The sequence below is a fragment of the Macaca nemestrina genome, chromosome 9, assembly GCF_043159975.1.
Source record: "Macaca nemestrina isolate mMacNem1 chromosome 9, mMacNem.hap1, whole genome shotgun sequence".
Lineage (NCBI taxonomy): Eukaryota > Metazoa > Chordata > Mammalia > Primates > Cercopithecidae > Macaca > Macaca nemestrina.
Window position 1 is genome coordinate 120,427,209 of NC_092133.1, and position 23,094 is coordinate 120,450,302.

General features: G+C 41.0%; 1 long non-coding RNA gene across 3 annotated transcripts in view; it reads left to right on the forward strand.

Moving 5' to 3' along the window:
* LOC139356399 (uncharacterized) overlaps positions 1-20,058 on the forward strand; it is a 70,005-nt gene extending 49,947 nt beyond the window's left edge. Inside the window, exons 4-8 of one of the 3 annotated variants that reach the window (XR_011608202.1) lie at positions 4,487-4,620; positions 4,996-5,146; positions 6,545-6,631; positions 7,232-7,355; positions 19,804-20,058. This is a non-coding gene — a long non-coding RNA (uncharacterized lncRNA). The remainder of the gene's footprint in view (positions 1-4,486; positions 4,621-4,995; positions 5,147-6,544; positions 6,632-7,231; positions 7,356-19,803) is intronic. The other 2 variants (XR_011608203.1, XR_011608204.1) reach the window with 2 other exon arrangements.
* Positions 20,059-23,094: the final 3,036 nt, after the last annotated feature.

The following is a 23,094-nucleotide window of genomic DNA, read 5'->3' on the forward strand; positions in this document are numbered from 1 at the left end:
CAAGTAGCTGAAATTACAGGTGCCTGGCTAATTTTTTTTATTTTTAGTAGAGCCAGGGTTTTGCCATGTTGGCCAGGCTGGTCTCGAACTCCTGCCTTCCAATGATCCACCCGCCTCTGCCTCCCAAAATGCTGGGATTACAGGCGTGAGCCATCGTGCCTGGCCAACAAGATAGATTTAAATTAAAGAGCTTCAAATTGCTTCGCAAGATAATAGGTCACATAACAAGAGCCAAAGCAACATCATCACTGAAGGCAATATGGGAATGTTGTGTGGGGCACCACCAACCACAGAAACACCCACAGCTCTGCATGCCCAGGTACATCTTGGTCCCTAACAAGGCTGGTTTGCAAAGCCGACCTCAGTGACTCACACCCATAATCTCAGTGCTTTGGGAGGCCGTGCTGGGAGAGTCACTTGAGCCCAGGAGTTCAAGACCAGCCTAGGCAACATAGTGAGAACTTGTCTCTACAAAAAATGAAAAATTTAGCCAGGTGTGGTGGTGCATGCCTGAGGTTCCAGCTACTTGGGAGGCCAAGATGGGAGGATGACTTGAGCCTAGGAGTTCGGGGCTCCTGTAAGCTAGGTTGTATCACTGTCCTCCAGCATGCAAGACAGAGGGAGACCCAGTCTCTGAAAGAAAAAACGATTGGGGGACAGCTTGTTTGCTCCCAGCCTCCTTCAGGTAGCCCTTATCTGTTCCTTCACTGGAAATGCCCCTTGAATCTCATTCGTCAGAGTTTACTAAAAAGTACTTCTAGTCAGCCAGATGCGGTGGCTCACGCCTGTAATCCCAGCACATTGGGAGGCCGAAGTGGGTGGATCACCTGAGGTCAGGAGTTCGAGACCAGCCTCAACATGGAGAAACCCAGTCTCTACTAAAAATACAAAAGATAGCCAGGCGTGATGGTGCATGCCTGTAATCCCAGCTACTCCGGAGGCTAAAGCAGGAGAATTGCTTGAAACTGGGAGGCGGAGGTTGCGGTGAGCTGAGGTCATGGCATTGCACTCCAGCCTGGGCAACAATGGCATTGCACTCCAGCCTGGGCAACAAGAGCAGAACTCTATCCAAAAAAAAAAAAAAAAAGAACTTCTGGTGTTAGAGAAAAGCCTTCAGCCTCATCCAAGCTTGCCTTCTAAGTTTCATGCTCCAAGGACTGAACACTCCTTAGGATGACTGACAGCAGGTTCATCTATTTCCTTTAGGAGAAACCCTTTTTGTCCCAACAAAGGTAGATGATTTGGCCAGATGGGCTGTAAAACACAATCAACCAATAATCAATCAGCAATTTGAATTCATTACACAGAGTATGTACCATCAATTGCCCAGTGCAGTTCAGACTGCAAATCTTATTTTAATTTATTTTAAATCTCATCACAAGAAGGACTCAAAAATTACTAGAGTTCAACCTTACACAGCATTATATTATGTATATGTTTAAAATAATTTGAAAAATATGCACCAAATTTTTAGTGGTTGTTTTATCTGGTTGGTGGATTATAGGTAGTTTTTATTTTTATTTACCTATTTTTTTTTTTTACCTTTTTACAATGAATAGCCATTTTTAGCTAACCAAAATTTTAAAAGCTAGTTGAGCCCAGGAGTGTAAGGCTGCAGTGAGCTATGTTTGCTACTGCACTCCAGCCTGGTGACAGAGAGAGATCCTGCCATCAAAAAATAAAATAATATCAAAAAGAAAAGTATTGGCTGGGTGCGGTGGCTCACGCCAGTAATCCCAGCACTTTGGAAGGCCAAGGCGGATGGATCACGAGGTCAGGAGATTGAAACCATCTTGGCTAACACAGTGAAACCCTGTCTCTACTAAAAATACAAAAAAATAGCTGGACGTGGTGGTGGGTGCCTGTAGTACCAGCTACTTGGGAGGCTGAGGCAGGAGAATGGCGTGAACTAGGAAGGCAGAGCTTGCAGTGAGCCGAGATAGTGCCACTGAACTTCAGCCTGGGCGACAGAGCGAGACTCCTCCATTTCAAAAAAAAGAAAAAAGAAAAAGAAACAGATTATTATCTAGTCCTTTTTTTTTTTTTTTTTTTTTTTTTTTTTTACAGTCTTGCTCTGTCACCCAGGCTAGAGTGCAGTGGCACAATCTTGGCTCATGGCAACCTCTCCCCACCGGGTTCAAGCGATTCTCCTGCCTCAGCCTCCCAAGTGGCTGGGACTACCTGCATGTACAATCACACCGGGCTAATTTTTGTATTTTTAGTAGAGAAAGGGTTTTGCCATGTTGGCCAGACTAGTCTCGAACTCCTGACCTCAAGTATTCCACCTGCCTCCACCTCCCAAAGTGCTGGGATTACAGGCATGAGTCGCTGTGCCCAGCCTCTCTAGGCTTTTTATAGGATAGTCTGGAGGGGGTTGATGCTACAAGCAAGGAAGTCAAGTTAATAGTAGAGAAAGATTGGAGACCTGAAGTGAGACCATATGGATGAAAAGATATTTAAGAGGCTAAATTAACAGGAATAGATGACATATTTGGATACAAAAGTGGTAATTGGCAGGGCACAGTGACTCATGCCTATAATCCCAGCACTCTGGGAAGCCGAGGCAGGTGGATCACTTGCGCCCAGGAGTTTGAGAGCAGCCTGGGCAACAGCATCTCTACTAAAAATACAAAAATTAACTGGATGTGATAGTACATACCTGTAGCCCCAGCTTCTTGGAAAACTGAGGTGGGAGGATTGCTTGGGCCCAGGAAGTCAAGGGTGCAGTGAGCTGAGATAAAACCACTGCACTCCAGACTGAGCAGCAGAGCAAGATCCTCAAGAAAGAAAGAAAAGAAACATGGATGGAGGGAAGGAAGGAAGGAAGGAGAGAGAGAGAGGAAGGAAGGAAGGAAGGAAGGAAGGAAGGAAGGAAGGAAGGAAGGAAGGAAGGAAGGAAGGAAGGAAAGGAAGGAAGGAAGGAAGGAAGGAAGGAAGGAAGGAAGGAAGGAAGGAAGGAGAAAGAGAGGAAGGAAGGAAGAAGGAAGGAAAGAAGGAAGGAAGGAAGGAGAAAGAGGAAGGAAGGAAGGAAGGAAGGAAGGAAGGAAGGAAGGAAGGAAGGAAGGAAGGAAGGAAGGAAGGAAGGAAAGAAGGAAGGAAGGAAGGAAAAGAAGGAGAGAAGGAAGAGAGAGAAGGAAGAGAGGGATGGAGGGGGAAAGAAAAGGAGGAGAGGGGAGGAGAGGAAAGAAGAGGAGAGGAGAGGAGAGGAGATGAGAGGAGATGAGAGGAGACGAGAGGAGGGGAAAAGGAAAGGAAACGAATAGTTAGTGTTCAAAGATGACCCCCAGGTTCCCAGCTTTACAACATAAATGAATGGTGCTACCTTTAGCCAAGGTAGGAGAGGCAGGAAGAGTGTGGTGCTGGGAAAAATTATGAGTTCAATTCCAGACACGTGGGGTATAGGGGGCCTGAAGGATAACCAAGCAGAGAACACTAGCAAGAAGTTGGATTTGGAGCTCAGGAGAAATGTCTGAACAATGATTCAGATTAGGAAGTCATCCCGAAAGTTACAGCAGAAGTCGTGGTTGTGGATGAGGCTGCTGAAGAGAGAAGAAGAACAAGATACCAGCAGAAAGGAATTCCAAGGATCACCAACATTTAAGGCAGGAGCAGAAAACAAAAAGCTCAAGAAAAGTTTTTCCAAGAAAGAAAGAACAACCCAAGAGAATGGACTCACAGAAATAAAGGGAATGATGGCAACTGCTCTCAGTGCCTACTCCCTATGGCTCAGTGCTATGACAGGAGCTGTACCCATTTCACCTGTAGCCATTCAGCAAACCTACAGGGAAGGCATTGCTGTCTCCTCTTACAGAGAAGGAAACTGACATTTGTAGAGCACAAGAAATTTTCCCAGGATCACATAGCTATTAAGGAATAAAGAAAGGATCCAAACTCAGCCTTGCTGACTCCAAAATCTGTGCTCTTTTCTCTCGTTATCATGCTGCTTTGTTAGAATGTATTGTAAATTGCTGTATCTGTCAACTGGTCTACATGCAGGTGAAATCTAGACCCTTGGCTTCCTTGACACAGTTCTTCAAACAACAGAACTGATGGGTAGCAGGGTCTTTTTAGTACAGCCATGCTATTGTTGAAATAGTGGAACATAGCACAGCTTTCTGAATATTTTACCTCCATCCCTTCCCAACTACCCGGGCCCCCCTTCCAGAAGCCCCCTCCTCATGATCCAGCAATCTTCTCTAGCACTAAGACCAATACCTTGTTCTGTTTGGTTGGCACCCATGCCCTTCAGATTGTTAACTATGTTGTATATTACCACAATAAATAACTGCGTGAGCCAGTTCAGCATTTTACATCATGATAATATATATGGTAAGCACTCATAGGAAACACCTCTGATCTCCTTAATATTTGGTCAAATCATATATTTTGAAGATACAGCTTTTCTTTCTTACTTAAAAAGTAAGGCTAATGGAAAAATTAAATTATAAACTGTCATGTTAGAGATCAGTATTCATCACTTAAACAGCCAAAAGAATATGAAGCCTTTTGATGTGTCGAGTAATTCCAGGACATTCCATTTGAACAAAATGGTGATAAACATTTGCAAATGGATTAAGAGAGCACCAGCTGAAAATCACACAATTATGCAGCTTTAAACAGGTAAGATTTTTAGACATAGTCATCATAGATATTTTATAGATGGTGGAAAAAAATTAGTGAAATATTATGCTGAAAATAAATATAGAAGATCATACTTAGTTTCTTAAGCCATCACTTAACTTCTCTGTGGTTGGCAGATTGTGATGCAAGAAAAAATTCTAAAACCATATCTTCTCTCAAGAGACAGTAAATTTCAAGATAAAAAATTTACGTAGAAAAGGATTTTCAAGTCTTTGTGTTTGGATTTTTTAAGAAAACAAAGCATTCTAAAAGTAAATATTGTTATTTCTGCTAACAGTGTAACAGCTGAATCCAAGATATATAATTATTTTGTCTCCTTCAAATGCATACCAATTTTCTTCCTTATTTTTTCAGTAAGATTGATATGGATGATTCCAGATTTACACTAAGAATTATACAAGGAAGACTGAGTGCAATGGCTCACATCTGTAATTCCAGCATTTTGGGAGGCTGACGCAGGAGAATTGCTTGAGGCCAGGTGTTCCAGACCAGCCTGGGCAACATAGTGAGATCCCATCTCTACAAACATTTTTTTAAAAACTTAGCCAGGCATGATGGCACATGCCTGTAGTCTTATCTACTAAGGAGGTTGATATGTGTATTAGTTCGTTTTCATGCTGTTAATAGACATACCCAAAATTGGGAACAAAAAGAGGTTTAATTGGACTTACAGTTCCATATGGCTGGGGATGCCTTAGAATCATGGCAGGAGGTGAAAGGCACTTCTTACATGGTGGTGGCAAGAGAAAATGAGGAAGAGGCAAAAGCAGAAACCCCTGATAAACCCATCAGATTTCATGAGACTTGTTCACTATCACAAGAATAGCATGGAAAAGACCAGCCCCCATGATTCAATTACCTCCCCCTGGGTCCCTCCCATAAAACGTGGGAATTCTGGGAGATATAATTCAAGTTGAGATTTAGGTGGAGACACAGCCAAACCATATCAATATGGGAGGATCTCTTGAGCCTAGGAAGTCAAGGGTACAGTGAACCATGATCACACCACTGCACTCCAACCTAGGTAACAAACAGAGAGAGGCCCTGTCACAATTTAAAAAAAAAATTATTCAGGAAGGACTTAATTGATCTCATTTTGGGTCACAAGTAAGAAGTAAGTGACCAAATGATTGATTGGGGATCTTCATTTCCTGGCTCGATTAGTCCCTTCCTATAATCACATGTCATCTAAACAAGTTATGTTGTTCTTTAAAGAAGTGATATTATCAGCCCAAGAACCATGAACAAATGTAAATGTGTCTGTGGCCAATGCTGAGCAGGAAATCAATCATATAAAAATATCAAAGAGGCTGGGTATGTGGCTCATGCTTGTAATCCCAGCAATTTGGGAGGACAAGGCGGGCAGATCATCTGAGGTCAGGAGTTCAAGACCAGCCTGGCCAACAACATAGTGAAACCCCATCTCTACAAAAATGCAAAAATTAGCTGGGCGTGATAGCAGGTGCCTGTAATCCCAGTCACATGGGAGGCTGAGGTGGGAGAATTGCTTGAACCCAGGAGGCGGAGGTTGCAGTGAGCCAAGATCACGCCATCGTACCCCAGCCTGGATGACAGAGTGAGACACCTTCTAAAAACAAACAAAAACAAAAACAACAACAAAAAAAGAAGGAACCTTGACCTAAGTTTTAATATGTTGTTTTTGTTGTTGTTGTTGTTGTTGTTGTTGTTGTTGTTTTTCTGGACTTTTTTCATGATGCAGCTGATAATACTAGACCTAAAAGACAGTTCTCAATGAAAATAGAGGCCAGGCATAATGGCTCACTCCTGTTATTACTCCAGTACTTTGGGAGGCCAAGGAGGGAGATCACTTGAAGCTAGAAGTTTGGAACCTGGGCAACATAGCAAGACCTTGTCTCTACAAAACAAAATTTGTTTTTATTAGCCAGGTGTGATGGTGAGTGCCTATAGTCCCAGTTACTCAGGAGGCTGAGGCAGGAGGATCACTTGAGCCCAGGAGTTCGATGCTACAGTAAGTCATAATCACTGCACTGCACTTCACCCTGGAAGACAGAGCAAGACGCTGTCTCAAAAATAAAAATAAAAATAAATAAAAAGTGAAAATACAAAAGCAATCTCAAAACAAATGAGTTTGGAGGTGGAAGAATAAGTGATGGTAGAGAGTATTTAAGTCAAACATGCCTGTGAAAACAGAAAGACACAGTAGGTGCCAGGTATATATAATTACTGCCACAAATTTCTAACAAAAAATTGAAAGAGAAGGAGAGACTTGGCAGTATGTGCAGAGCTATCCCCAGATTTGACAGATTAATTATGCATGTTTTTCTTTGGGTCTTAAGCTTTAAAGTACAAAAGAAAAATGCCTTAAGAGCCAACTTCCATTAAAAATCAGGATGCATTCTTAAGAGAAGATAGCACTAAAAGGCTTTTTGGAAATCAAGGGATACAAAGAATGGCTGGGTCTGCATTAGCACAGGACAGTAGAGGACAAATGCTGCACTCCTAGAATTCTATGACTTTTACTGACTCCAAGATCTTTCCACTGTTGTATTCTCATTGGCTGACCCAGACCACAAGAGGATATATTATTTCTTTTTTCCTTTTTCTTTAGAGACAGGATCCCCCTCTGTTGCCCAGGCTGGAGTGCCATGGTGTGATCATAGCCCACCGCTGCCTCAAACTCCTGGGCTCAAGCGATCCTCTCACCTCAGCCTCCAGAGTAGCTGGGACTACAGGTACGTGCCACCATGCTGGGCTAATTTAAAAAATATTTTGTAGAGACAAGGTCTTGCTTTGTGATTCAGTCTGGTCTCAAAATCAGAGATTTGTGATTTGTGCTTGCATTTATTTATTTAATGCTTTTTATTTAATTTTTTATTTAGATTTCTAAGGTCATGACCTTTCCAAGACATTCATATCACTCAGTATCTATTAATGTTTTACTGATAAGCAGATCCTTTGTAGAAACCGCACGTCTTTGTGTTTGTCTCTAATGTATTTTCCTCATTCAACATACACATGACAATACATATCCAGCCACTCAGTGTCTTTCCTTATCATAACAAAGTAGAAGCCTTAAGACATGCCTTTGACCGTTCCTTTCACTATTTCATGACCCTGTTTCTCTGCTTCCTGGACCCTGGTGCTTTCAGTGCCTTTCCACAGCTATTCCCCTCACCTGGGGTGCCCAACTCTCCAGTTATGCAAATCCTCTCTATCCCTCAGGCCGATTCAATTGTCACCTCCTGCCTGAGCCTCAACTTCATCATCGATAACTGGGGTTAATAATATTTGTCTTTTAAGGTGGGTATTGAAGCACTAAAATAAATAACGCATTTATGAGCTCAAAATGTTGTCTAACAGGGAAGTCATTCACAAACTATAGACACTTGAATTCTCTTCTGAACTTCTAAACTTACCTATACATGACCTTGGCATGTATCACATTCTTTATATTAGGGATATTTATGTACCTATTTTATCCCTGCCATTAGATTTTAATTTTATTTTATTTATTATTTAAAAAAAAATTTTTAGGGACAGGTACTCACTATGTTGCCCCAGCAAATCTCAAACTCCTGACCTCAAGCGATCCTCCCACCTTGACCTCCCAAAGCAAGATTTTAAGTTTCTTGAGGACAGAATTTGCTTGATTCATCTTGGTTTCCACTTAAAGCATAGCAAATGTAAGCACAAAAGTAAATGTACAAATACAGCATTCAGGAAATAAGTCACAGGATCAATTTTATCTGCAACACTAAGAAGTGAATCAGCCTGGGCACAATGGCTCATACCTGTAATCCCAACAATTTGGGAGGCCAAGGCAGGTGGATCACTTGAGGTCAGCAGTTCAAAACCAGCCTGGCCAAAATGGCAAAACCCAGTCTCTACTAAAAATACAAAAATTAGCCAGGCATGGTGGTGAGTGCCTGTAGTCCCAGCTACTTGGCAGGCTGGGGCAGGAGAATCACTTGGACTCAAGAGGTGGAAGTTGCAGTGAGCTGAGATCACTCCAGCCTGGGTGACAGAGTGGGACTCTGTTTCAAAAAAAAAAAAAAAAAACAGATCAGTGATGGGGCACAGTGGCTCACAACTTTGGGATGCCAAGATAAAAGGATCACTAAAGCTCAGGAGTTTGAGACCAGACTGGGTAATATAATAAGACCTTGCTTCTATTTAAAAAAAAAAAAAAAGGCCGGGCGCGGTGGCTCAAGCCTGTAATCCCAGCACTTTGGGAGGCCGAGACGGGTGGATCACGAGGTCAGCAGATCGAGACCATCCTGGCTAACCCGGTGAAACCCCGTCTCTACTAAAAAGTACAAAAAACTAGCCGGGCAAGGTGGCGGGCGCCTGTAGTCCCAGCTACTCGGGAGGCTGAGGCAGGAGAATGGCGTGAACCCGGGAGGCGGAGCTTGCCGTGAGCTGAGATCCGGCCACTGCACTCCAGCCTGGGTGACAGAGCGAGACTCCGTCTCAAAAAAAAAAAAAAAAAAAAAAAAAGCTTTATAATAGTGATGGGGCAGAAGATAGAGGATACAGAGAGAACAAGACTGGACATGTGTACATGAGGGTTCACAGTATAATTCTTTAACCCTTGAAATTTTCTGTAACAAAAAACCTTTATTCCCTATTTTATTTATTGACTCTTTAGTTTTACTTAAAATAAATTTAGTATAATGGCTAAGAGTGCAGGTTCTTGAGTTACAGAATTTGGATTCCATTTCTGTTTTTTCATCAGCAAAACAGAGATGAAAGTCCTAATTCCCATTGCATAATGCTGTTGAAGGATTGAATAAGAAAATCCTCATAAACCATGAAGGAAACACAAGGCCTGAAATCTAACAAGTGCTTGACTTTGTGTGGTTCCGTAATAATAATGGAACCACACAAAAATAAACCAACGTGCTTAATTGTAGGAATAATTTCCATCAAGCTGGAGTGACTAAACACTCCTAACTGAAATGAAATGACACCAAGTTAAAACCTAAATAAGGCCTGGTGTGGTGTCTCCTGCTGGTAATCCCAGCATTTTGTGGGACCAAGGCAGGAGGATGACTTGAGGCCAGAACTAAAGGCCACAGTGAGCTATGATTGCACCACTGCACTCCAACCTGGATAACAAAGTGAGAACCTATCTAATAATTTTTTTTAAAAATTTAAGAGAGCCAAATAGGAACAGCTCCAGCCTCCAGCTCCCAGCGTGAGCGACACAGAACATGGGTGATTTCTGCATTTTCAACTGAGGTATCAGGTTCATCTCACTAGGGCATGTTGGACAGTTGGCACTGGTCTGCAGGTGCAGCCCGACCAGCCAGAGCTGAAGCAGGGTAAGGCATCGCCTCACCTGGGAAGCACAAGGGGAAGGGAATTCCTTTTCCTAGCCAAAGGAAATTGAGACACACAACACCTGGAAAAACACATGCAGACCTACACCTCACACTTCACACGGCGGGGTACACCCCTGAGATGAAGGTTTCAGAGCAAGAATCAGACAGCAACACTCGCTGTGCAGCAATATTCTATCTTCTGCAGCCTCCGCTGCTGATACCCAGGCAAACAGGGTCTGGAGTGGACCTCAAGCAAACTCCAACAGACCTACAGCTGAGGGTCCTGACTGTTAGAAGGAAAACTAACAAACAGAAAGGACACCCACACCAAAATCCCATCAGTACGTCACCATCATCAAAGACCACAGAGAAAACCACAAAGATGGGGAAAAAGCAGTGCAGAAAATTCAAAAAATCAGAGTGCATCTCCCTCTCCAAAGGAATGCAGCTCATCGCCAGCAATAAAACAAAGCTGGATGGAGAATGACTTTGACGAGTCGAGAGAAGAAGGCTTCAGTCGATCAAACTTCTCAGACCTAAAGGAGGAACTACATAACCAGCACAAAGAAACTAAAAACCTTGAAAAAAGATTTGACAAATGGCTAACTAGAATAAACAATGTAGAGAAGTCCTCAAAAGAACCAATAGAGATGAAAACCATAACACGAGAACTACGTGACAAATGTACAAGCTTCAGTAACCGACTCGATCAACTGGAAGAAAGAGTATCAGTGATTGAAGATCAAATGAATGAAATGAAGCGAGAAGAGAAGTTTAGAGAAAAAAGAGTAAAAAGAAATGAACAAAGCCTCCAAGAAATATGGAATTATGTGAAAAGACCAAATCTACGTCAGATTGGTGTGCCTGAAAGTGACGGGGAAAATGGAAGGAACCAACTTGGAAAACACTCTGCAGGATATCATCCAGGAGAACTTCCCCAACCTAGTAAGGCAGGCCAACATTCAAATTCAGGAAATACCAAGAACGCCACAAAGATACTCCTCGAGAAGAGCAACTCCAAGACACATAATTGAAGATTCACCAAAGTTGAAATGAAGGAAAAAATGTTAAGGGCACCCAGAGAGAAAGGTCGGGTTACACACAAAGGGAAGCCCATCAGACTAATAGCAGATCTCTCGGCAGAAACTCTACAAGCCAGAAGAGAGTGGGGGCCAATATTCAACATTCTTAAAGAAAAGAATTTTCAACCCAGAATTTCATATCCAGCCTAACTAAGTTTCATAAGTGAAGGAGAAATAAAATCCTTTACAGACAAGCAAATGCTTAGAGATTTTGTCACCACCAGGCCTGCCTTACAAGAGATCCTGAAGGAAGCACTAAACATGGAAAGGAACAACAGGTAACAGCCATTGCAAAAACATGTCAAAACATAAAGTCCATTGACGCTAGGAAGAAACTGCATCAACTAGCTAGCAAAATAACTAGTTAATATCATAATGATAGGATCAAGTTCACACATAACAATATTAACCTTAAATGTAAATGGAATAAATGGTCCAATTAAAAGACACAGGCTGGCAAATTGGATAAAGAGTTAAGACCCATCAGTTTGCTGTATTCAGGAGACCCATCTCACACGCAGAGACACACATAGGTTCAAAATAAAGGGATGGAGGAAGATCTACCAAGCAAATTGAAAACAAAAAAGAGCAGGGGTTGCAATCCTAGTCTCTGATAAAACAGACTTTAAACCATCAAAGATCAAAAGAGACAAAGAAGGCCATTACATAATGGTAAAGGGAACAATTCATCAGGAAGAGCTAACTATCCTAAATATATATGCACCCAAATTCATAGGAGCACCCAGATTCATAAAGCACCCAGATTCATAAAGCAAGTCCTTAGAGACTTGCAAAGAGACTTAGACTCCCATACATTAATAATGGGAGACTTTAACACCCCACTGTCCACATTAGACAGATCAATGAGACAGAAAGTTAACAAGGATATTGAGGAATTGAACTCAGCTCTGCACCAAGTAGACCTAATGGACATTTACAGAACTCTCCACCCCAAAGCAACAGAATATACATTCTTCTCAGCACCACATCACACTTATTCCAAAATTGACCACATAATTGGAAGTAAAGCACTCCTCAGCAAATGTAAAAGAACAGAAATTATAACAAACTGTCTCTCAGACCACAGTGCAATCAAACTAGAACTCAGGACTAAGAAACTCAATCAAAACCGCTCAACTACATGGAAACTGAACAACCTGCTCCTAAACAACTACTGGGTACATAACGAAATGAAGGCAGAAATAAAGATGTTCTTTGAAACCAATGAGAACAAAGACACAACATACCAGAATCTCTTGGACACATTTAAAGCAGTGTGCAGAGGGAAATTTATAGCACTAAATGCCCACAAGAGAAAGCAGGAAAGATCTAAAATTGACACCCTAACATCACAATTAAAAGAACTAGAGAAGCAAGAGCAAACACATTCAAAAGCTAGCAGAAGGCAAGAAATAACTAAGATCAGAGCAGAACTGAAGGAGATAGAGACACAAAAAACCCTCCAAAAAATCAGTGAATCCAGGAGTTGATTTTTTCAAAAGATCAACAAAATTGATAGACCACTAGCAAGACTAATAAAGAAGAGAGAAGAATGAAATAGATGCAATAAAAAATGATAAAGGGGATATCACCACCGACCCCACAGAAATACAAACTACCATCAGAGAATACTATAAACACCTCTACGCAAATAAACTAGAAAATCTAGAAGAAATGGATAATTTCCTGGACACTTACACTCTCCCAAAACTAAACCAGGAAGAAGTTGAATCCCTGAATGACCAATAGTAGGCTCTGAAATTGAGGCAATAATTAATAGCCTAGCAAACAAAAAAAGTCCAGGACCAGACAGATTCACAGCCGAATTCTACCAGAGGTACAAGAAGGAGTTGGTACCATTCCTTCTGAAACTATTCCAATCAATAGAAAAAGAGGGAATCCTCCCTAACTCATTTTACGAGGCCAACATCATCCTGATACCAAAGCCTGACAGAGATACAACAAAAAAAGAGAATTTTAGACCAATATCCCTGATGAACATCGATGCAAAAATCCTCAATAAAATACTGGCAAACCGAATCCAGCAGCACATCAAAAAGCTTATCCCCCGTGATCAAGTGGGCTTCATCCCTGGGATGCAATGCTGGTTCAACATATGCAAATCAATAAATGTAATCCAGCATATAAACAGAACCAAAGACAAAAACCACATGATTATCTCAATAAATGCAGAAAAGGCCTTGACAAAATTCAACAGCCCTTCATGCTAAAAACTCTCAATAAATTCGGTATTGATGGAACGTATCTCAAAATAATAAGAGCTATTTATGACAAACCCACAGCCAATATCATACTGAATGGGCAAAAACTGGAAGCATTCCCTTTGAAAACTGGCACAAGACAGGGATGCCCTCTCTCACCACTCCTATTCAACATAGTGTTGGAAGTTCTGGCCAGGGCAATCAGGCAAGAGAAAGAAATAAAGGGTATTCAGTTAGGAAAAGAAGAAATCAAATTGTCCCTGTTTGCAGATGACATGATTGTATATTTAGAAAACCCCATTGTCTCAGCCCAAAATCTCCTTAAGCTGATAAGCAACTTCGGCAAAGTCTCAGGATACAAAATCAATGTGCAAAAATCAAAAGCATTTTTATACACCAGTAACAGACAAACAGAGAGCCAAATCATGAATGAACTCCCATTTACAATAGCTTCAAAGAGAATCAAATACCTAGGAATCCAACTTACAAGGGATGTAAAGGACCTCTTCAAGGAGAACTACAAACCACTGCTCAGTGAAATAAAAGAGGACGCAAACAAATGGAAAAACATACCATGCTCATGGATAGGAAGAATTAATATTGTGAAAATGGCCATACTGCCCAAGGTAATTTATAGATTCAGTGCCATCCCAATTAAGCTTCCAATGACTTTCTTCATAGCATTGGAAAAAACTGCTTTAAAGTTCATATGGAACCAAAAAAGACCCCGCATTGCCAAGACAATCCTAAGCCAAAAGAACAAAGCTAGAGCCATCTCGCTACCTGACTTCAAATTATACTACAAGGCTACAGTAACCAAAGCAGCATGGTACTGGTACCAAAACAGAGATATAGACCAATGGAACAGAACAGAGCCCTCAGAAATAATAGCACACATCTACAGCCATCTGATCTTTGACAAACCTGACAAAAACAAGAAATGGGAAAAGGATTCCCTATTTAATAAATGGTGCTGGGAAAATTGGCTACCCATAAGTAGAAGGCTGAAACTGGATCCTTTCCTTACTCCTTATACGAAAATTAATTCAAGATGGAATCGAGACTTAAATGTTAGACCTAAAACCATAAAAACCCTAGAAGAAAACCTAGGTAATACCATTCAGGGCAGAGGCATGGGCAAGGACTTCATGTCTAAAACACCAAAAGCAATGGCAACAAAAGCCAAAATTGACAAATGGGATCTAATTAAACTAAAGAGCTTCTGCACAGCAAAAGAAACTACCATCGGAGTGAACAGGCAACCTACAGAATGGGAGAAAATTTTTGCAATCTACTCATCTGACAAAGGGCTCATACCCAGAACCTATAAAGAACTCAATCAAATTTACAAGAAAAAAATCAAACAACCCCATCAAAAAGTGGGCAAAGGATATGAACAGACACTTCTCAAAAGAAGACATTCAGACAGCCAACAGACACATGAAAAAATGCTCATCATCACTTGCCATCAGAGAAATGCAAATCAAAACCACAATGAGATACCATCTCACACCAGTTAGAATGGCAATCATTAAAAAATCAGGAAACAACAGGTGCTAGAGAGGATGTGGAGAAATAGGAACACTTTGACACTGTTGGTGGGACTGTAAACTAGTTCAACCAATGTGGAAAACAGTGTGGTGATTCCTCAAGGATCTAGAACTAGAAATACCATTTGACCCAGCCATCCCATTACTGGGGATATACCCAAAGGATTATAAGTCATGCTGCTATAAAGACACATGCACCCGTATGTTTACTGCGGCACTATTCACAATAGCAAAGACTTGGAATCAACCCAAATGCCCATCAATGATAGACTGGATTAAGAAAATGTGGCACATATACACCATGGAATACTATGCAGCCATAAAAAAGGATGAGTTCATGTCCTTCGTAGGGACATGGATGCAGCTGGAAACCATCATTCTCAGCAAACTATCGCAAGAACAGAAAACTAAATACCACATGTTCTCACTCATAGGTGGGAATTGAACAATGAGATCACTTGGACACAGGAAGGGGAACATCACACACCGGGTCCTATTGTGGGGAGGCGGGAGGGGGGAGGGATAGCATTAGGAGATATACCTAATGTAAATGACGAGTTAATGGGTGCAGCACACCAATATGGCACATGTATACATATGTAACAAACCTGCACATTGTGCACATGTACCCTAGAACTTAAAGTATAATTAAAAAAAAAAAATTAACCTAAATAAGTATTTAAGAGGTATATGTAAACTAACAAAAAAGATCAGCTGGCTAACACGGTGAAACCCCGTCTCTACTAAAAAAACACAAAAAACTAGCCGGGCGAGGTGGCGGGCGCCTGTAGTCCCAGCTACTTGGGAGGCTGAGGCAGGAGAATGGCGTAAACCCGGGAGGCGGAGCTTGCAGTGAGCTGAGATCCGGCCACTGCACTCCAGCCTGGGCGATAGAGCGAGACTCCGTCTCAAAAAAAAAAAAAAAAAAAAAAAAAAAAAAAAAAAAAAAAAAAAAAAAAAGATCAGCTAGCAAAGTTTCATTAAACTGATATATTTAGTTTCAATTTTCTCAAGTTTTACAAAATTACGATTTGAAGGTCCATCACTACCTAGTATTTCAGCCTCATCTTCATTACTACTTGTGGTCAGATTGCTGCTGTTAATGATGTTATAATTTATTAACAGTGTCTAAAGCAGGGCTTCCCTTACATGAATAATGATGTGGTCTTCTTAAAAAAATAAAAAAAAATAAAAAAATCTAAGCACTATAGAAAATCTCAATTTAAAGAAAAATAAAAATGGACCAGGTAGGGTGGCCTGTAATCCCAGTGCTTTGGGAGGCTAAGGCAGGAGGATCACTGGAGCCCAGGAGTTTGAGATCAGCCTGGGCAACATGATGAGACCACATCTCTACAAAATATGTTAAAAAATTAGCCAGGTATGTGGTGTGTACTTGTAGTTTCAGCTATTCAGGAGGTTGAGGAAGGAGGATCATTGGAGCCCAGGAGGTTGAAGCTGCAGTGAGCTATGATTGCACCACTGCACTCTGCCTGGGCAACAGAGAAAGACTATGTCTCAAAGAAAAGAAAAAAAAGTAAAAATGAACTCAATTTCTCTGCCCACACAAAAAGCCTCTTCAAATTTAAAAACTCCATTGTTTAAAGTATTTCTTTCGTATAACCAGACATTGCAAGTAATTTTTATTGTATTTGACAAGCCAGAGACTTTAGCCAGCACATTACTATACATTTACTCAAACAAAGTAGATATCTTTCTCTTTCAATTAAGGCCATTTCAATATGCTTAAGTGCAAAGCTCTTGAAATCAATATAATTCCACTAAATTAAAAACAAGAAAAAACTGGGCAAGCCTCAGCCATATTCTAGTGCAGATGCTCTTCAATTTCTGATGGGGTTCCATCCCGATGAACCCATCATAAATGAAAAATGTTTTAAGTCGTAAGTCAAAAATGCATTAAATACACATAACCTCTTGAACATCACAACTTAGCCTAACCTACATTAAATCAGCATGCTTATATTAACTTTTGGTTGGACAAAATCATCTAACACAATGCCTATTTTATAATAATGTATTGAATATCTCATGTAATTTATTGAATACCAAACTGTGAAAAACAGAAAAGTTGCATAGGTCCTCACTGTTAGTGTAGACAACTGAAAGTACACTGGACCTGAAGAATGTTTGAAACATTGAACTGAAATTAATTGCTGGATGAAGGGGATGCTACAGCCACAGAGTTGTCAATTTCTCCCTCTTATAATGAGGCTCCGGAGAGAATAGCTGGTATAGGTTGAGCATCCCTTAACCAAAATACTTGGGACCGAAGTATTTCAGATTTTTTTTTTTGATTTTTTGGAATATTTGCATACACATAATGAGATACCTTGGAGGTGGGACCCAAGTCCAGACATAAAATGTATTTGTTTTATACACACATAATACACATAAACTGAAGGTAATTATATACAATGTTTTTAATAATTTTGTGAAATTATTAAAGGAGGACAAGTGTGGGATTTTCCACTTGTGGCATCATGTCAGCACTCAAAGTTTGCATTTTGGATTTTCAGATTAGGAATGCTCAACCTGTAGAAGGCACTGGGATATCAACACTTCATGGTTTAGCAGGCATAATTTTCAGGAAGCTATCAAGTTTGGTCTGTAGAATTTGTTACTTCTTTTCATTATATATTTCCCTAGAGGAAGTAAGAGCATACTGCATCTGTCTGTCAACTCTTGCAAACCTCTCATAATTGGCATCCATTTCTCTGTTTTTGTTTTTGTTTTATAATTTCAACTTCTATTATAGATTAAAGGGTACTGGCTGGGCACGGTAGCTCATGTCTGGAATCCCAGCCCTTTGGGAGGCCAAGGTGGGTGGATCACTTCAGGCCAGGAGTTCAAGACCAGCCTCACCAACATGGTGAAATTCCATCTCTACTAAAAATACAAAAAAATTAGCCAGGCATGGTGGCACGCACCTGTAATCCCAGCTACTTGGAGGCTGAGGCAGGAGAATTGCTTGTACCCAGGAGGTGGAGGTTGCAGTGAACCGTGATCATGCCACTGCACTCCAGCCTGGGCAATAGAGTGAGACCTTGTCTCAAGAAGAGAAAAAAAAGATTAAAGGGTACATGTGCAGATTTGTTACATGGGTATATTGCATGATGCTGAGGCTTGGGATTCCAACAATTCGGTCACTCAGGCAGTGAGGATAGTACCTAATAGGTGGTTTTTCAGCCCATGCTCCCCTCCCTCCCTCCCCTGTCTAGTAGTCCCCAGTGACTATTGTTCCCATGTTTACATTCATGTGTATTCAATGTTTAGCTCCCACTTATGAGGGAGAACATCTGGTATTTGGTTTTCTATTATTATTGCATTAGTTCACTCAGGAAAATGGCCTCCAGCTCTATCCGCTGCATAGTATTCTATGGTATATATGTACCACATTTTCTTTATCCAAACTACCAGTGATGAGCACCAAGCTTGATTCCTTGTCTTTGCTACTGTGAACAGCACTGCAATGAACATATGAGTACATGTGTCTTTTTGATACATTCATTTCTTATAACATCTATACACCACTGCTAATCATAGCAAACACCTCTGCGGTTTCATTGCTGTGCACTTTCTTGGTGCCTTGGGTAAAACTTCTTCCTCTGCCTCAAGTTCTTTACCTCTTTCTTACTCCCGTTTGATCAGCTCCTCATTGATAAATTCTTCAGCCTCAAAGCCAACAAGTTCATCCTGCTCGTCAATGTCAAATTCCAGCTGTTTCCCAAGCACTAATACACTGTCACTTACTATTCCATCAATAGCAGGGTCTTTGTTAAAGTCTTTGAATGTGTTCACATATGTCTTCAAAGCTTTCTTCCAAAAGCAATTTATGCATTGCTGTGTGTCTTCTTCCTGTGCTGCAGCCATGTTCTGGATAGCACTTAGAATGTTAGAACCTTTCCAAAACTCTAGTAGCATTTGGTCAGATTCAGTCACTTCAACAGCCTGTGTAAACATCTGGTGTATATAGTATGCTATGAACCCAGCTCTTGTGCTTTGGTCCATTGGTTGAATTAGTGCAGTTTTGTTTGGTGGCAAATATACAACATCTACATCAGGATGCATGTCACCAATATGCTGTGTGTGCCCCGGAGCATTATCTAGTATCAGAAGAATCTTGAATGGGATGTTGTTTTGCCTCCAATATTCTCTTGCCTGTTCAAAACCAGTTCAAAACCAGTCTTCACACAATGTTGATGTCATTCAGGCTTTCTTCTTATGGAAATAATAAATGGGAAATGTATGCTTGCTCACATTCTTGAATGCTCTAGGGTTCTCTAAATGGTAGACTAGGAAAGCTTTATTTGAATCTTGCAACATTTCTACCCAAAAGCAGTGTGAGATAATCTTTGAATGCCTTGAATCCTGGCATTTGTCTTGAACTCTTAATGAATGTATGTATGCTCAGCACACACTTCCAGAACAACTTGATTGCATTGACATTAAATATTTGTCCTGGCAATATTTCTCATTTGCAGTTATCCTATGAGGCTTGCTGTGGTTTGAATGTTTGTTCCCTCCAAAACTCATGTCGAAACTTAACCCTCAATGTAGCAATATTGAAAGTTGAGTCCTTTGTATTAGTCCATTTTCACGCTGCTGATAAAGACATACCTGAGACTGGGCAATTTACAAAAGGAGGTTTAATGAATTTACAATTCCACATGGCTGGGGAGGCCTCACAATCATGGTGGAAGGTGGAAGGCATGTCTCACATGGAAGCAGACAAGAGAAGAGAGAGCTTGTGTAGGGAAACTCCCCTTTTTTAAACTGTTGGATCTCATGAGGCTTATTTGCTATCATGAGAACAGCATGGGAAAGACCTGCCCCCATGATTCAATCACTTCCTACCGGGTCCCTCTCACAACATGTGGAATTCAAGATGAGATTTGGGTAGGGACACAGCCAAGACATATCAGCCTTTAAGAGGTGACTGGGTCATGAGAGCTCTGCCCTCATAAGTGGATTAATTCATTCACAGGTTAATGAATTCATGGGCTATGATGGGAGTGGAACTGGTGGCTTTATAAGAAGAGGAAGAGAAATCTAAGCATGTTCAGGCTCCTTGCTATGGGATGCCTTGCACCACCTTGGAACTCTGCAGAGAGTCCTCACCAGCAAGAAGGCCCTTACCAGATGCAGCCCATCAAACTTGGACTTTTCAGACTCCCAACTGTAAAAATAAATTTCATTTCTTATAAATTTCCAAGTTTCATGTATTATTTTATAAGCAACAGAAAATGGACTAAGACACAGCTCTTCCTTTAAAGATTTGACGTCTTCAGTCAGCATTTGCTGCTTCACTGATGACCTTCACGTTATTATGAAAATTATGATGTCTTTTGAAGTGTTGGAACTATGCATGATTTGCTGTAAACATTTTCAATCAATCATTCCCTTCTTATCCTTTAAGATGATTGGGATCGTTGATTGCAACAGTCCTAATTCACATGCAATGGACATTACTGGCTTGTTAACATTGTCCTTCATGATGGGCAATTATCTAGAGGTGTTTGTGTTTGTTTTTGTTTTGGGAGGTTTTTTAGAGGCTGGTCTCGAACTCCGGGCTTCAAGTGATCCTTCCACTTCAGCTTCCCTAGTAGCTGAGATTTCAAGCATGAGCCACCGTGTCCCCCCTTATCTTGAGTTTTGCCTCAAGGGTAATTGCCTTCCTCTTTTCACCTGAAGCAGGAGGCACAGGTGGGCATTTTGTAGACATGATGGGATGTAAAAACACAAAACACGATGTCTAAAAAAGGCAACATAGCACACTGTAGAGTATCAGTTGTTTACTGTCTTGATTACTTGCCTGATTGGAAGTTGCAGCACAATGCTGCCGTTCAGTATTGAAAGAGAATATCACATTACGTATTGCTAGTATCATTAACCTAGGAAAAGATTCCTTTAAAAAAAATTTTCGAGACCAGATCTCACTCTGTCACTCAGGCTGAAGTGCAGTGGTACAATCATAGCTCACTGCAGCCTCAACCTCCTGGGCTTCAAGCAATCCTCCCACCTTAGCCTCCGGAGTAGCTAGGACCACAGGTAAGCATCACCACCCCTGACTCATTTTTTTAATTTTTTATGGAAATGGGGTCTCACCATGTTTCCCAGGCTGGTCTCAAACTCCTGAGCTCAAGCAATCCTGTGGCCTTGGCTTCTCAAAGTGTGGGGATTAAAGCATGAGAAACCACACTTAGCCCAAGATTTTTAAAAGGACAGTTTCTACCATGTGCATATTGCTTTTGCACCATCCTAAAGTCTGAAAATTGTAAGCTGAACATCGAAAGTCGGGACCATCTGTACTGCTCTTGTGTCCTTGGTGTTTTATCTGTTTTATTTTAAATTGTGAAAAATGAAATGGGATACTGGCATAAAAGTTTCACAAAAGAATTAAGGATTACTTTTAATATAATTTGTAGGACAAGTCTTAGCTTCAGGGATGCTGCAGAAGAATTTCTAAAAATGATTTTAGAAGTCAGAGAAGCTTTTTAAAAACTGATAAAATGTACATACGAAAAAGACAGTGCTAGGCTGGGCACAGTGGCTCATGCCTGTAATCCCAGCATTTTGGGAGGCCAAGGAGAGTGGATCATTTGAGGTCAGGGGTTCAAGACCAATCTGGCCAACATGGTGAAACCCTGTCTCTGCTAAAAATACAAAAAATAAAAAAAAAATTAGCCAGACATGGTGGCGTGTGCCTGCACTCCCAGCTACTCAGAGGGCTGAGGCAGGAGAATTGCTTGAACCTGGGAGACGGAGGTTGCAGTGAGCCGAGATCGTGTCACTGTCACTGCACTCCAGACTGGCAACAGAGAGAGATTCCGGAAAAAAAAAAAAAAGAAAGGAAAAGAAAAGACTGTGCAAGACTGTGCTATCTCCTTTTAGAAGAATCTCCACCATCCAGGAGCCCAGCCAAGGACTTCCCTGAGGATTATGGACTCCCCTCAAAATCCCTGCCCTGGAAAGCCAATTTTTGATTCCAAAATAAAACATTGCTGTCCTGGGAGACCTTTCATCCAATTTCCCCATATAAGCCTAGGGACCCTGATATTCACCAGGCAGTTATTTTGTTCCCTCTCTCTTAGAGGGAAAAATGAGATTAACAGACCATGACCACTATTAAGCAACTTACCACAAGGCTCTGCAAGTCCTTTCCCAGAAGACAAATATTGCAACAAGGAGAGAACGTGTTCTGTTTGCCCGTAGGAATCTTCTCTTAATTTAAAATGTGTGCATGAACCCTCTCCAGTTAGGAAAGTTATTAGAGAAAATTGGCCCAATGAACATGGCTCCAGGGAGGAGAAAGTGATGACTGGTGTCTTCTCACCTGTATTTTTTATTCCAGGGGTGATAGTAGAGGGCAGAACACCCCCACCTTATAAAGTAGATACTCACTTAGGGCCACTGAGTTCAGCTGTGTGCTGCAGGCCAATTCCTTTGATTATGCCTCTGCCCAAGTAAACACGAGTCCAGGGCTGTTCAGAGATTTTATAAAGAACTATCTCATCTGTAGATGCCCAAAAACCAATGAGAGTGGTATCTAGATATTGCTTAATATGTTTTGAGTGGAAAACAAAGGAAAATGTAGCAAAACTCTTTGACTTATCATTGACTTTGGTGTTCTGAAAGCTCTGCTCTTTGCTAACCCTAGAGAATGAAAAGTATGCTGCTTAAGATAAATCCTTCATCCCTGATTTTTTTCAAGGTCCTAAAGCAATTACTTTTTAAGGTCAGATTTATTTGCAAAAATATGCACATAACAAACTCCCAACCGTGTAGCATGCATTTATCTTAATCCTACCTTCTGTATTCCTTGGATTGTTTTAATCTGTTTTAATGCAAGTGAAATGAAGACAGAAGCCAAAATACCATGACTTACCAAATACTGTGGAGTTGGATGATACACAAATTAATTTTGCAAATGTAACTCAAGGGAATTTAACTGTAAGCCTTTGGCATGAAAGTAAAACCAGAAATGATGGACAAAAATGCAGAGAGGTGAGGAAGGGAAAGAGGAAAGGGAGAGGGGAAAAGGAGAAGAGGAAACTATTTAAATCATGCAGGTAATCCCTGACAATGGTTTTAAGAGTGTGTGGCCAGGAGGTCAAGCTACACCTAGGGAATGAGAACTTGACCAACCTGAGACAACACCCTTGGTCTCCAGAAGATCCAATAATTCACAAGTAGCTTATTGACCAAATTTCAAAAAGTAACTTTCACTATCTGCAATTTCCACTAAGTGCTGCCATGCGTACATACCCCCAAAATA